The sequence below is a fragment of the Benincasa hispida genome, chromosome 12 (genome assembly GCF_027475165.1).
Source record: "Benincasa hispida cultivar pf3 chromosome 12, pf3_genome.v1.1, whole genome shotgun sequence".
NCBI classification, from domain to species: domain Eukaryota; kingdom Viridiplantae; phylum Streptophyta; class Magnoliopsida; order Cucurbitales; family Cucurbitaceae; genus Benincasa; species Benincasa hispida.
The window spans coordinates 10,654,976-10,671,570 of NC_143489.1; the positions used below are offsets into that span (position 1 = coordinate 10,654,976).

A 16,595-nucleotide genomic window follows, 5' to 3' on the forward strand; every position below is an offset into this window, starting at 1 on the left:
GGTTGGACCTGGGAGCAGGGGATGCAATTATATAGGATAAGGATTGATTGGTGGTTGGAATGGTTTGAGCAAAGGGAGCTTGGGGAGGGTGGATGGTCCTGTATTTGGGGTTATCAATGTTGTAGCATGATAAGGCTGTATGACCAAGTTTATTGCAGATTTGACACTGAGGCTGATTGGAGGAATTCGATTGTTGGTGAGGGGGTGGTCGTTGAGCCAGGGCAGGGGATCGAGGAAAGGTATGGTCAGCAACATTAATAGGAGAGAATAGGGGATTAGAAAGAATACTTAGGAGAGAGGGGAGGGCCTGAAGGATGGTCTACTGTTTTGTTGCCAATGTGGTCGTCGAGGCTGAGAATGTAGAGAAAGATGGGCAACATTGGCTTGGACGAGTTGAAGTTGATCCATGGAAATCTGTGTTTCCAATCGAGAATCATATGCGATAAGCAGGCTACGAACATCAGCAATGGAAGGGCGGTCAGTTCTGTTTTGAATAGAAGTCACAAAGGGATTGTACTCATTTCCGAGACCTTCAAGAATGTAACCGAGATGGTCATGAAAAGACAAAGGTTCTCCAGTGGCAGCAAATTTATCAGCAATATCCTTGATCTTTGCTAGGTACTGGGACACGATAGTACCATCCTTCCTTATTGTTTGTAGTTGAAATCTCAGTCCCATGATCCGAGCTGTTGAAGATGACTCATAGACCGTTCGAAGATCTTCCTAAATCTCCAATGATGATTCATAGCTGACGATTTCACCCATTATATCTTCATTTAGGGAGGAGTAGAACGAACTGATAATAGTGCGATTGCACTTTTGCCAATAAGAAAAATGAGGGTTGATGTGTGTCTATTGAGGATCGAGATATTTGGGAGGTTGGGGATAGGTGTCGTGGATGAAGCTTTCAAGGCCATGGCCCATGACTAAGTTTAGAAGTTGATTTTTGCAGAGGAGGTAGTTAGAATCATTGAGTTTGACGGTGAGGAATTGGGACATGTGAGGGAAGTTCGCTACTAGAGATTGTGGAGATGGGAGTGTGGAAAACAGATTATGTGGTACCTGAGTCGAAAATGGGTGGTGGGCAGGAAAACCGGCATACTAAGGATGAAGGGGCAGCGGTGGATGACCGTATTGGGGAGGGAAGATTGGGTTTCGAATGGGAGGAGGAATTCATTGAGTAGCAGGTGGGGTAAACGATGGTGAGGATATGGAGATGTTGGTTGAAGGTGGGACAGTCAAGTGAGTACCTAGATTTGATGTCACCGGCAGAGTGAAATCTTCTTCTGATGTTCCTGAGCTTGATGCCATAAAGGAATGAGGGGTAGGATGCTTATATCTCTGATACCATGTAGAGAAAAGAAAAAGCAATAGAGGAAGAAAACAAAATTTTGTAGACGGAGAGACTCACTACGATGATAATTGTTATCGCAGTGCGGATATTTATTTATGTATAAAATGCCACTTGGCACATAACGACAGGGAATGATAACAACCAAGGGAGAGAAAGGTAAAAACTTAACAACCAAAATAGTGAATTCTGAAAGCTGAAGAAAAAACGGAAAATTTGAAGAATTGGACGTCTATTTTATCAGCAGGAAATCTAAGATCGAACATGGCCAAAGAAAAAGGAAGTTGATCTGCTGAGGAGTATCCAGTTTTTGCCAAAGAGTTTGCTAAGCCATGTAACATCCATCAGGAAATATCTTCAGTAGTATAGATATTCAGTTATTTGAAATTTGAAGAGAAACTTCTACATCTAGAAACTAGATCATTATTTCTGTCCATTCGAAACATAGTACATAAAGTACCAATTAAAGTACCATCCCAAAAGTTGATCCAATCTTCTAAAAGAATAGAAAATATATTATTTCATTAGATTAAAAGAAATACAGAAATGAAAATATAATATATATTAAGTAGGTCTCATAACTTCCCATAGACTTTATTTGAGCTTCACAGAGATTGGACTCCTCACCATGTGTTTGTTAGATACCCATATGAGATACCCTTCACTGAATTCACTCGTTGTTCTAACTAAATCATCCCGGCTGAATGTTACCGAATATGTCACTTTTTCAATCACCCTCGAGAATTTCAAATTGTTTGGTGTAACCTTCACTGAAACTCCAATTGGTGCCTCAACAATGGCGGAATAAATTGAGTTTGCATCACCCACATTTGTCACTGTTCTATTAAACATCTGTGAAGGTCCCAACGTCACAGCAAATGAAGGATAATTCAAATCCCCTTCTCGTATTCTTGATATCGTCGAACAAGTTACTTTTCTACGAACAATAATCGAGACTTGGGCATCACTATACAAACCGCAAAGATAAGGAATGTAATCATCAGGCTGAATGTCATAAACCAATCCTGGGTCAGCTGCTTTTGATGGATTGACATGTCCAGACCCCATAGCAAAAAAGTTCGCCGGTTTCAAATCTTGATCCACGATTGGTCTGCCTTGACGATTTCTTACATCTGCAGAGGTCATAATGGCAGATTTAATGGCAGCAGGGGACCAATTAGGATGAACACTCTTGATCAAAGCTGCAATTCCACTTAAATGAGGACAAGACATTGAAGTTCCTGAGATAACGTTGAATGTTGATTTTTTGTTTGTGTTGTTGTCTAATGAGAATGGCCAAGCTGCGAGAATGTTGACTCCAGGGCCTGTTATGTCAGGTTTCAAGATCCCAGGGCTAGGGAGGCAGGGTCCTCGAGAAGAAAAAGAAGCCATAGCAGGGGAGAAAGTTGTGGCTCTGCTTCCAATTAGAGTTCCTTCAAATGAAATTGATGCCATTGGATTCTGTGATGAACGTATATATGATTTGATTTTGAGTCCAGCTTCATAGCTTACATGGGTTGCTGGAAGAATATGAGCTTCGGCTAATGTACTGAACTCATCTGCTTTTTGGTTTATAATAATCATGGCAGCTCCACCAGCATTTTTCACTACCATCCCTTTTGCAATTCTGCCTATTCCTCCTCCTCTTTCACATACCACCATTTTTCCTTTCACATTCAGGTTTGTAAGTGAGCCTTGAACACAAAATTCAGACCCTTTGACTCCACTGCTACCAGCGTATACAAGTGGTAAGAATGATGATGGGAAATCTCTTGGCTGGAAGAGAGATTCACCGACATGGACTTCACCATTTCCAAGCCTTGCTAATGCCATAATTGTTCGATCGATAGTGCTTGCTCCAACGGTTAGAATCCAAGGTGCTTCATTGGCTAATGTGCTTTTGGAAGGGCCTGAATTCCCAGCTGAACAACTCACAAAAATTCCCATTTTAATGGCTGCAAATGCGCCTATGGCAATATTGTCGATATAAAACGGTCTCGAAGGGGCACCGAGGGAGAGTGAGAGAACATCGACACCATCGTGGATTGCAGCATCTAATGCAGCGAGTATATCGCTACTCGAGCAGCCTTTTGGAGAACAAACTTTATACATTGCTAGATGAGCTAAAGGTGCCATTCCAACTGCCTTGCCTCTTGCATTTCCCAAAGCTTCAGCACCCTCAACGAAAGTGCCTGCAGCTGTGCTTGCTGTGTGTGTGCCGTGTCCATTTTCATCAATTGGCGATTCCCCCATCAAAGCACTATTAGCACGATTGAAAGTTCTTGCACCAATCAACTTGTTATTACAAATGGAAGCACCAAACTCGCATCTTCCTTTCCATTTAGCTGGTGGTTGTGGCATTCCATCATCATTAAACGAAGGATGATCAGGAGAAATTCCAGTATCCAACACTCCTATAATTACTCCTTTTCCAAAATTTGAATCTTTCCACAATCCAAATTGTTGGTTCAACCCCAAATATTCAGGAGTATGAGTTGTGTGCAAATTCAATATGGTTTCAGGCCTGGCTGAGATGAAACCCTCCTTCTCTTCCATGGCTTTAACTTCTTCTGTAAGTCTTGCAGAAAAACCACTCATTACATTTCGAAATGAATAAAGTAACCGCGACTGTTCATTCGACGTCTTGATCGTTTCTGGTAAGAATGAGGTATACCAACTTTCTAGATCAATGGCATCACCCAAAATCCTGAGCTCTGACTCCTTCACGTGGACAATGTAGGTCTGTAGTTTGATTTGGTTGGAAGTACCTGAAAGCTCAGATTTCATGGCAACAATGCCATGAAAATTAAGCAAGAAAAAGATACAGAAGAAAGGAAGAACCATGGTTTACTGAAAAGGTACTTTTCCTTATACGAAGTAGTTTTTGGTTCCTTTGTGTTTCAGCACTCAAACATTTTTATAGGGAAAAGAAAATATGTTGTTAATGGTTGATCCTAAGATTTTATATATAGAATATTTGATAAATATACTTTAGTATATTTACATTATTGGTGACTATTCTTCATCTCATCAAAGTCTTTGACTTCAAGCATATACAGATTGGAACAATTTTTATATATCTACAAATAAAGCTTCTAATTATTCATAATTTTATAAACAAAGATGCAATCTATAGATGATCTTCTTCCTGCATTCTCAAAAGCATAGTGCTACCGTTTCTCCCTATTTGTGTTGCCTCTTCCAATGAAAAAACAAAACACTACAATTTGAGTTCCATAGTTATCATTACAAAAATATCTGGATGCAGGATGAGTTCATTTGTGGAGCCCCAATCCCAAATTATCATGTGATAAATATTTCTTTTTTTTATAAAAATATACTTTATATAATATGTTTTTCTTTTCATAGTGAAAGGTGATGCATGAAAATGGGTATGGACTGCAACTATTTTTCTTTTCATCGAACATAAAAAAAATTATTAAATGATATTTTTTTAGTTCAATAATATATACATTGATAGAGACTCAAACTTCTTTATTTTGGTTGAGGTTATAATTTTCAAGGTGTTGGTTGATCTATGCACGGGTCTGAAAAACAATTATTAGAAGTTCTATGATATATTCGTATTTAGGTCACATTTACCAATCTGTAATGAAAAGATGTGTAATCGTCATGAGATTCCATTGATAGATCAATCGTAATGGGTCTTAATTACAAATGTAATTAGATTGTTTTTTATCACGTTTACCTAAATAATTTGCGAAAGTAATCTATCTTCTTATTTGTACCGTTATTGTTATCGTTTAGGGTCAATTGTTAATAGTAACAGTAACGATAGCAGTAATTATGACATTTTTATAATTTTCCATTGTAACAATAATAGTATTAGTAAAGATAACGGTAATGATATTGTTGCATAATTTTCAACCATAAGCGGAATGAGCACTTTCCACTACTCATTAGATTGCATGTTTTAATTACAGATATGGAGATGGATCTCATATCTCATTATAATTACGAAACACCGATAAACCATCAAACATGGGCTTACTTTTCATATGTTTGATTATTATGTTTCTAGTGAGGTAAACACGGCCTTAAATTCAGTAAAAATATTAGAGATAAAGGACATTTATACCGATGCGAACAATAACTCAACTGACCTATAATATGGTTTACATTCACGTTGTATTTAAAAAAGTACAAATATTATATGCTTAATTTCTTTTTCCATTTACGATAAAGATATATACGAAAGGATTGTAAATGACTAAATCTTTGACCAATGCATCATTTCTACTACAACAAAAACGAAATAGGAAGATTTGAATCTCCCACTTCGAAGCATGTTAGTTTTTTTGCCAATCCATTATAAATGCACTAAAGAAGTGCCAATTATTTTATAAAATATTGGTAATATCGTTTAAGATAAATAGTGTTACCCACTTAAATAATCCTTCTTAATAATAAATTAAAATGAAATACAATAAAAAAAAAACATCACGTCTAATAAACATGTTTACATGTAGAATTAGTTAACATGACTTATATTGTAGCCTCCTTGATTCTTAGAATCTTGTCAATAGCTGTATGTTATCTCAGAAAGGATATATTCCACACCCCCCCACCCCCGCGTTGATTATTCCAAACACTAATAAATGGTTCAACATATGCATTGCCATTATAAAATAGAAATTGTGTTCAACGTGACTTTTATTTGAAAAATTTATTAAGTGAAGTATTAGTTAAGATTGTTTGCAAAATTTATATTTACAGCATAGAAATTTTTAGTGGGCAACGATTTTATTTTTAATTTTTAATTTTTGGAATTTATATTCATTTTCTTTCCTATATTTCATACTATGTTTTCAAATTAGTAAAATTTAAAGGGTTTTTTTTCAAATATAGAAAAATAAATCAAAATATTTATAAATAATAGTAAGATATAACAATCCATTTGTGATAGACTTCAATAGATAACGATAGACTACTATCTATGTCTATCATAATACAGATAGACACAGACAATAATCTATCACTGTCTATCACAATTTATCACAGATAGATTGTGATATTTTTCTATTATATGTAAATATTTTTAGCACTTTTATCATTTAAAATAATTTTTCAATTTTAAATTTGAAACAAGTTTTTGAAAATAAAAAGAATATAGTTTTCAAAATTTAATATAATTTTTAAAACATTGGTGGAAAGTTTATAGGTGGAAATTTGTCTGCATATAAATTTCTCTATGTTGTCCACTTTCAACTTGTTAATTATATATATTATTATTGAATACTGTTAGGTAGGAATTAAACGTCATTCTTTTAAACCTCAAACCTAAACAAATACATTTGTAATGCTTCGTTCCTTTGACTATTACTTTAAAAGATAGTAAAAGTAAGAAGTACGGGTTGGTCCATAAGGAATCTATGTTTGTTTAACCTAATTTCGAACTCGAAAGGGCAAAATAGGGAGTTTTGTGTTTGTAAAGAAAGTTAAGAAAAACAAGAAAAAGAAATTGAGACATTCAAAATGTAGAGACTCGATTTTATTAAATTGATCTAGTCTAGTTTAGGTATCCTCTTAATATTTCTAGGTATTCTTTGGCTTTTGAACAATTAATGATTCTTGATAATAATGTACATAGTCCATTTAAGATTAAGAAGTGATTTTATTGATTAAGATCAAATACATAACTTGGAAAGACCTAGGTTACAAAGTTTGATTATTCTTGATTTTTAACTGAACATGGAAGATTGTGGAAAGATTATTCAGGATAATCTTGTATCCATACATCAATATGAATTAGTTCTTATTGTAGAAATCAAACACATTGACATGCCCAATTTCAAGCATTCATTGTATTAAAGAATTTTGACCAGGATACTAAAATCCAATACATAGAAATTAATTCCACAATCAAGAACAAATTTTCAACAAGTATTGATTACGAAATTGAATGAGAAATTATAGAATGTTATAGTCTCATACCAAAAAGATTAAGATTTAATCTAAACTAAACTAGAATTACATACCTTAATGAAGTATTTCTTACAAGATTTGATGAAAGATAAGTATGGATGGATATGAAGAAAATCAAAGAAAAAGTTCAGAAAGGTAAGAAAATTGAGAGAAAATCGAGTTTCAATGTTTCAATATGATCTCTCGTGTAAAATGCATAAATTTTGCTATTATATCAAGGGTATAGTATTGCAATACTGAGGAGAGCCTTGCAACTTTCTTATCATTCAAGATCTCAAGCGTTGAAGTAGAGTTGAAGCACCGTTGCAACTCTGGTTCAAATTTGGGAGGCGCGCACGTTTCTTCTTTTTTTTTCCGGCCAAAAATCGTAGCATTGCGATGGTGAGGATAGTGTCGCGACGCTACCCTATTTCGTCGCCTATTGCCTTTCAATGTTGTACAACAACATTGAGGTGGGGTTGTGATGCTACTGGGATGGCATTTTCGTAATTTCTTGTGTCTTATTCAAATTAGTTTACTCCAAGGTAAATTTTAACTCCATTTTAGCTCAAATTTCTCCTAAATGACTCTTTTGCCCTTTCAAGACGGATTTACCTATAAAATGAATATTTTACACATAAGAATTTTACAAATATTGTAGAGTTAAGGATATAAAACTAGCTCTTTTTTAGAACTATCAAGTACCTCCAACTTAACTCTTGATCGTTCCGAACCAGAAAAAATAGAAATATACATTAAAGCATAGAGGTTTTATTTATTTTAATTCAATCCTTTGATTTATTCAATTGGTTCAACTCAATTGTTCAACTCAAATTTTTTATATGCTCAATTGGCTCAACTCCATCATGTGATTCACTCAATTATGTAATTCTAATCTCAAGTTTCAGTAGTCTAAGAAAGTAATCTAATCAATCACTTAGATAGTCAAAGATTTGCAAACAATCAATTAAAACTCATTTTTTAAAATAACTTTTCCTAGTAAAATTATGGGAGAAAGAATGCAATGCTCTCGTATTTTAGAATCTAAGATGCCAGAAAAGGTTTATTTAACTCTCATTTCTTCTTCCTTCTACTCTGACTCGGTTATTGGCATAAAACATACCATATTGCACAAAAAAAAAAATGAGAGGCAAAACTCGCACACACAAAATGTAGAAAGCATATTTTTTATCTAGAGGACTAGCTTTCACACTCAACTGCTAGGAACCTATCCACTCTTTTCTTGTGCGGCCCTAACTAGACGCAGCGAATGTAGTTTTTTAACCTCTATCGATGCACACACGTACACTTTTTTTTTTTTTGGTAGCAAGCTAACATTGCTTTTTTTAAAAAAAAAAATGCTTTAAATAATTCTTTTTTTAGCAACTATTTTGCTTTGCTTTTTTTTTTTAATACCATTACATAGACCCTTTTTTTTATCCACTTTGTCTAGACTTGCTTCTAAAATAAGTTGGTTACTCTAAAGACTAAATGTGGGCTTTTTCAGTTGACAAAGAATGTAAAGAAATATAAAACTTTTTTAGAAATCTAGGATTCAAAAATGAACTTGAAACAAGACATTCAATTTTTCATGAGATTGACAATAAATTTTCTTTTTAAAAAAAATAGGTCAAAATTTTGTTTGAGTTTTTTTTCTCTAAGATTTTGAAAGCATACACTCATTTGATTGTATCATAAACTTTTCATTAATTAGAAATAAATGATTAAATAAAAAATTAATTGATTTTGTTTTTATCATGTATGCCCATGCAATCAAACGTTCAAGCAATTGAAGCAAAAATGAAATACTCAAAGTCACAAATTTTTGTAGAGTCAAAAAGTGTCATCACTATATCAAAATCACGAACCATACCGAAGCTATCAAAGTCATAAAATCTCAAAGTATATCAAAATCATCAAAATATCAAAACATCAAATCATCAAATCATCAAATCACAAATCACAAAGATCAAAAACACAAACCCGAGCTTTGGTGCTCAAGGGTTATCCAGATATGCATATATCATAATTAGGAATCAAGAATTTTCAGTATGGTTGGAAGATATAGATAGAATTCAAGCAAAAAAAAATAAAAATAAAAAGCATGCATCGCATCCACCACCAACTTTAAAGGAATACATTGTCCTTAAGGTTGTAAAATAAAGGAAAGCACATGGACAAAAAAGAAAGAGGAGAACAGAAAAACTCCCATGATTTTTAGACGGGTACTTGAGTATGCATGAAATAATTCTCTTCTTTTATTCTCGATTATCGGCAAAGAAATATATTCAAAATTCTCTCAAATATTTATTACTAGAGATTGAGCTAAACTATAAAAACAAAAGAAACAAAAAAAAAAAAAAAAAAAAAAACAACTAAACTAGAAAACAAGTAAATTTAAAATCCTGGTTACCTCTAGGTAGCGCAATTTTTAAGGTTGTTTGCTCGACCATATTTGGCCTGATCATCCTAGATATGAATAGTTCGGCCTTCTCCATCCATCCACTTTTACTGATGCTACTTCTCCATCATCCTGTGGAAATAAAAGCTTAGTAGATGCATAGGGATTAATGAAGGCATTTTTATCTAAAACGATTTTTTTTTAACAATTCCTTCAAATTCGACAGAAAGGGACCCTTCACCTACGTTGATTTTGGCTAGTGTAGTTCATAAGACAAGTCTTCCTAAAATGACAAAGCTCCAAGGAGAATGTTTGTTTTGATGGTAATTAAGAACATAGAAATCTATTGGGAAGATTAAGCCATCTACATTTACTGAAACATCGTGTACTACTCCTAATGGTTTACTCAAACTACGATCTATCAATTGGATAACTACACTTGTGCTTTTAAGAACTAGCAACCTAAGTTCATAAAACAAAGACACGGGCATAATACTCATAGCTGCTCCTAGATCTATCAGAGCATTTTGTAGCTTCTTCTTACCTATAGTGCAAGGTAAGCAAAACATACATGGATCATCTTGATTCGAATGTAGCTTATTTGGCATTACTGTTTCTTGAGCTATGATCATTTCATGGTTTTTCTTAACCTATTGCTTTGAGCTCGTTTCAGAAGAGCTTGTAGTCTTCAATCCAGGGCTCTTAGTTTGTTAAAGTTTTTCTTCTTAGAACTAAGAGTCTTCCTGGGAAAGGAGCAAGATGGGTATAAGCTTTAAAATCGGGTTTTTCTAAAGAAACATAATTAACCTTCCTAGAGCTCCTAGATTCTCAGGGTCTATTATCATATTCATCAAAACTAGATAGTTGATTAAATTGTGAGATTTAGATTTTATGAATTAAAGTATTGAAGAGTTTAAGGATTAAGGATCAACAGATTCAGAGGACTAAAATTTAGAAGATTCGGGTATTCACGAAACTAGAAGATTCAAGAGAAGTAAAGACACTAACTCTAGTAAGAGCACTTATATTCTTAAATGAGTGTTCCGGTTGTTTAGGGAGCTTACCATATTTAATATTGAGTTTACTTACCGTGGTGGCCAACTCGAAAATTTGATTGGCTAGATATAGCATACCTTGCTTTGTCTCTTTTTGGAAAAGAACATTTTCTTCTTGTAATTTTTTTACTCTTGTTGGAAGGTACTTATATCTTTTTGAAATGTTAGAATAGTGGTTGTCAATGTCTTTACAATATCTTGTACTCGTGCACTAGATATGATGAACTCCCTTGTTGGTTATCTTGACTACCACATTTAAGATTAGGATGATGTAACCACCCCTCATTGTAAGTGCTGCTATAAGGATCTCGTCTTTACCCTCCAAGATAACTGACTTCTTCCACTTGAGCTTGAGCTTTCAACTATGCTTGGGCCATTTGTTGCACGAGAGTAGTAAGATTAGTAATTTGAGAATGTAATTCATTTACCACTTGTGTTTTTGGAGGGTTGAGTTCGGTGGGCCACGAGCTAAATTGTTGGAAATTTTCTGCCATGGTAGAAATGAATCGGCTTGCCTCCGAGGGTGCTTTGTCCGCTAATTCACCTTCGACTGCCGCATCGATGTTGCTTCTTTCAAAGGAAGCAAACCTGAGTAAAACTATTAAATCAAATCATGATCAGAAATTTGGTGACGTGGGAAGCTCACATAAAATTGATTATAACGTTCCTAATACTCATATAAGGTTTCTCCAACAAATTTCTTAATCCCATAAATTTTCTTCCTAATCGATTGGGCTCTAAAAGCAAGGAAGAATTTCTCTATGAATCTCTTCTTAAGACCATTCCAAGTGGTTATTGAATTGGCGCCGCAAGTAGAGCAACCAATCTTTAGCCACATCCTTTAAAAAAAAAGCGAAAGACTCTAAGATTTAATTTCCCTTGGGTAACTCCGTGAGGACGCATCCCAACGCATGCTAGGTGGAAATCCTTAATATGCTTGAGAGGATCTTCATTGAGGTTGTCCTTAAAGATAAGTAGTAAATGGATTAACTCTAGCTTAAGTTCAAAAAGAGTGGTAATCTCCCAATGAACTATGAAAGGGGTTCGTGGGTTAAATTTGGTTTGGCTAACACTTTTAGGGTATTCTCTCTAACTTTTTCTCCCATCTCTCTCTCTCTTTTTAAATTTAAACTCTCCTAATCCTCTTCTTTTTACTATTTTTTCTCCTTAAACTTTTTCAATTAAAGAAATTTGTTTTCTCCTTGGATTTTTAACACTCCTCTTTTTGTACCTCCATCTTTCTCTTATAATTCCTTGCAAAAAGTGAAGTTAAGACCTCGAAAAGAACGGGCTAAAAACAACAAGAAACACACACACAAAAAAAAAAAATTGAATTCAAAACTGGCTAAAAGATTGCCAAGATTCCCCAACAATGACACCAATTTGTTAGGCGACAATTTAATATCGTCCTTTTAGACCCCAAACCTAAAGAAACAAATTTGTAATGCTTCGTTCCTTTGAATAGTACTTTAAAAGATAGTAAAAGTAGAAAGCACAGGTCGGTCCACAAAGAATCTATGTTTGTTTAACCAATTTTCGAACTCAAAAGCATAACCAAAATAATGGAGTTTTGTTTTTGTAAAGAAAATTAAGAAAAACAAGAAAAATCAATTGAGAAATTAAAAATATAGAGACAGTTTTATTAAATTAATCTAGTCTAGTTTAGGTATCCTCTTAATGTTTCTTGGTATTCATCGGTTTTTGAACAATTAATGATTCTTGCTAATAATGTACTTAGTCCATTTAAGATTAAGAAGTGATTCTATTGACTAAGATCAAACAAGTAACTTGGAAAGACCTAGGTTACAAATTCAAGATTTTGGAAAGATTATTCAGGATAACCCTAAATCCATACATCAAGATGAATTAGTTCTTGTCCTAGAAATCAAACATATTGACATGCCTAATTTCAAGCATTCATTGAGTTAAAGAATTTTGGTTAAGATTCTAAAATCCAATACGTAGAAATTAATTCCACAATCAAGAATGAATTTTTAGCAAGAATTTATTATACAAATATCAAAAAATTGAATGAGAAATTATATAGAATTTTACAATCGCATACCAAAAAGATTAAGATTTAACCTAAACTGAAATAGAATTACATACCTCAATGAAGCATTTCCTACAAGATTTAATAAATATATATATATATATATTGGGGTTGATTCCCTAAATCTCGTGGGTCCTATGGTTTGTAATTATAATATATAAACGATTTATTTATTTAATAAAATATGAGATATTTTCTTCGAGATTAGTAGCATTAACCCACAAAGTCAATAAATAACATCCAAGGTTGTCCTTTGTAGCTTAAATATGTATGTAGAGACATACAGGTCAATCATGTTTAAGTGATAACCTAATTGGTGTAAAGCAGATGGATAAGGTTGGATATCTTATCATGGTGACACTACAAATAGAACCCACTTTGTAGATGCTTCAATTGTTTAAAGTGCTACAAATGATCTGATCCTGATAATTGATATGGAGACATGTGAATGGGGGTGTTCTATACAAAAGTGTGTATAAGATCGGACCACGAATGAATAGTCTTATTATATGATGCTGTTAATAATAAAGACTTACATTTCATCAGAATGACTCTAGTGACATGAGTTGAATCCTGAGCGAGTTATGAATTCCTGCCTATGAAGGTGATTCTTTGATTTGTATGGGTGAGAGTGGCTGATAGTTTCTAGAAATACAAGCTATTGTAGCCTTTTACTTAGAATTATAAGGGCTGATGAGTAAAATATGCGTTGATAATACTAAAAATTCATGTGGAAAAGTGAGCTTGCATCGACCAACACTGAAAATCCTCGCTAACCCTATATCATGTGTTATTCTACGTTAAAATGTCTATTTTTGTAGCTATTGTAGGAATCGATCATATGCATTGATCCCAGACCATCGCAAAATTGATCGCATGCGTTAATCTTCATGAAGACTAGTTTGTCGCATGGAATGTTGTAGCCACAGAGCGTGATATAAGGTTGATCGCAAGGTGGGTGGAATGCGTCGATACTTCAGAAAAAATGATAATGAACGCATACCTTAGGAGTATAAAAAAGATAAGATGATGTTGACATTCCCCATACCACGTCAAAAGTGGCAGTGATTCAGAGCGGGACTACCAATGTTATCTGTGTTTGAGCTCTATAAATAGAGACTTGAAGCCCAACTTAAAACCATCTGAGTCTCTATCTTAGGCAATTCTTATGATCACAGATGAAAGCGTGAGCAAGACATTCTTTGAGAGTTTTTCGCTTCCACCACCCTTTCCGAGTGACGACCGGAGCTTTGCCGGAGATAGAGCTCGAGAGAGACGTCTCCACCATCAATCCATGGCAGCACCAATAGCCTTGACATACTTCTAATGGAAGCAAGAGATTGCCTAATCTAGCCCTCCACCTCTCCTCTTATCTCTGTATTGTATTACATTTTGGTATAAGACATTAACACATTTTGTAATCAATGCATCTCTTTAGTTCCTTCAGCACCATCTTCATCATCTTCTTCTTCTTTATCATCGTTTACATTCATAATTTAGTTAAGTGTTGATTGCAAGAGTTATCGCATACTCAATCATGCAATATAGAAATATGACACATGTAGTAAACCACCGAGAGGTGTGCATTGCACGAGTATAGCAAGCCAATCCTGTTTGCTTAGTGTGAGGCTATCACAATGCTTGTCTATGAGCTGAGTAGCTATAGCTAACTACCTGAGAGGGTAACTCACTAAGCAAAATAAGCAGTGTTCCTAGAGATATGAATAATCTTATGCTCAACACAGTCATACGTTATAGAGATATAAGCATGTGGCTGATCACCGAGAGGTGTGCGATGCATTAGTATGGCGAGCTAAGATTACTCTTGCGACCAAGCACAATGATGCGGTGAATTTATTCCCTCCATAATTTTATTTCTCCATGCACCTTATTACGCGTTAACAGTTGCTGCACCTCTACCAGTTCTTATAGACAAACTTTCATTGCTCAATCTATTTAGTTATGCATGGGAGTAACGCATAGTCCATTAACTTCTTTCTTTTTACTTTTATTCATCGCCCCAAACGCATTACTTCACAAACATCATTTAGTTACAAGCCCCTGGGTTCGACTTCAGATCATCCCGAGAAACTTGCTTGCCCATTATACTTAGGGAGAGAGCAAGAAAACTTATGATAAGATGCATGGTCATCGTATACACAATTGACGCATATTGCATATTCGTCAGATTAACGCATGACCATCAACGCATAGAAATCAACGCATATCAAGAGTGCATCTTCCTCACCTGTGGAAAAATCGTCGACTCAATAAGCTTACCATTTTGGGGATTCGTCTAATTGAAGAGCTGAAAACACAACTATACAAGACGGAATTCACTCCTTCCCTAATGTCGGGGTAAGTAGATAATTTGCCCTTTTAAGGGCTGATTCTAGGGCATGAATAATGTGGCGTCACACCTTTTCTTAGCCCAAGAAGGGTTTTGTCACATTTGGACTATGACTTATTGTTCATTAGAGTGATCAGTGATACTTAAGAAGTAAGATGTAACTACAGAGGCAAAACGGTAATTTTGGCCCAACTGTACTTACGAGCAATTTGTGAAGGGTCATCACGCTATTGGCAGGTTATATCCAATGGACACAGAAGTATATCTGTAATGCGAAGAGTGTAGTTTTCAGTCTATAGTGGAGTGACCAGTAGTTAATGGATGTTGAGTAATTGAATTAAAGGAGTTTAATAATTATTCAAGTACCATTAGTGCTTCAATCTACAGGTTCATAAAGTTCCCTCTGTAGCTCAACTGGGATTATTAAGAATTAATTTTGGATTAGTTTGAATTTTTCAAATTAATTGAAAAAATTAATTATATATGTTATAATTAATTTAAATTAATTATATGTGATATAAATAATATAATGTATTTTATACATTATAATATAAAATTTATTTTGAGAGGAAATAAATATTTGAATATGATTCAAATTTTAATTATATGAATTAGATTCATATAATAAATTTGATATAGATTTGATTATATTAAATATCATGATTGATTGAGAGAATTAAAACTATAGATTATATTATATTTGATATAATGTAAACTATAGGCTATATGTTATATTTAGTATAACATATTGTTTTATATGTATAATAACTTAGGTATTATATATATGTTTTATTTATTAAAATAAAATAATTTTAATTTTAATTTTAATTTTAAGTAGGGAGTTGTAACTCCTCCCCCGTAATTCTCTCAAAAAATCAATTGTGTTGTGTGGGAGAGGGGAGTTACAGATACAGTTCTTCATCTTCTTCACAGAAGATTTTTTTCACAGACGATCTCTCTGTGTTTTTTCTTCTTCCAACGTCATTCTCTTTTCTCCTCTCAAAACCTCCCCATCTTCCAAAAATCAGAGAAGCCCACAACTCTCTCTGTAATCCTCACCCCTAAGGAGAATATAGTAGGCACATTTGTGGTGGTGTCCAAATTGACTCTGTTTCTGTACGAAGTGTTCGTCGCTGGAATGAAGAGGAGATTTGTGAAGATCTTGTTCTTCAAGGGTAAGTTATTTTCTAACCCTAATTCTCTTCTATGTTTTTCCTTTAAAAGCATGATATAATTTTGTTCAAATGCATAATTTGGATTCTGAATTTTATCATTCTGTGAAATTAAAAATTTGGGAACGATCCATACTTCCGCAGTGGACCTCACAGTTCTGTCAATTGGTATAAGAGTGATGGTTCTTTGTCCCAATTTTTATTTTCCAGAATTAAATTTTAGTTTATGGTGAGTTGCATTATGAACTCTGTTCATGTTTATGAATGTTTTATGATTTGTAATTTGTG

The 16,595-nt window shown here is 34.2% G+C and overlaps 1 pseudogene; it reads right to left on the bottom strand.

The window, feature by feature from the left end:
• Positions 1 to 1,929: 1,929 nt before the first annotated feature.
• LOC120092436 (subtilisin-like protease 4 pseudogene) lies at positions 1,930 to 4,195 on the bottom strand (annotated as a pseudogene).
• Between the last annotated feature and the right edge of the window lie 12,400 nt (positions 4,196 to 16,595).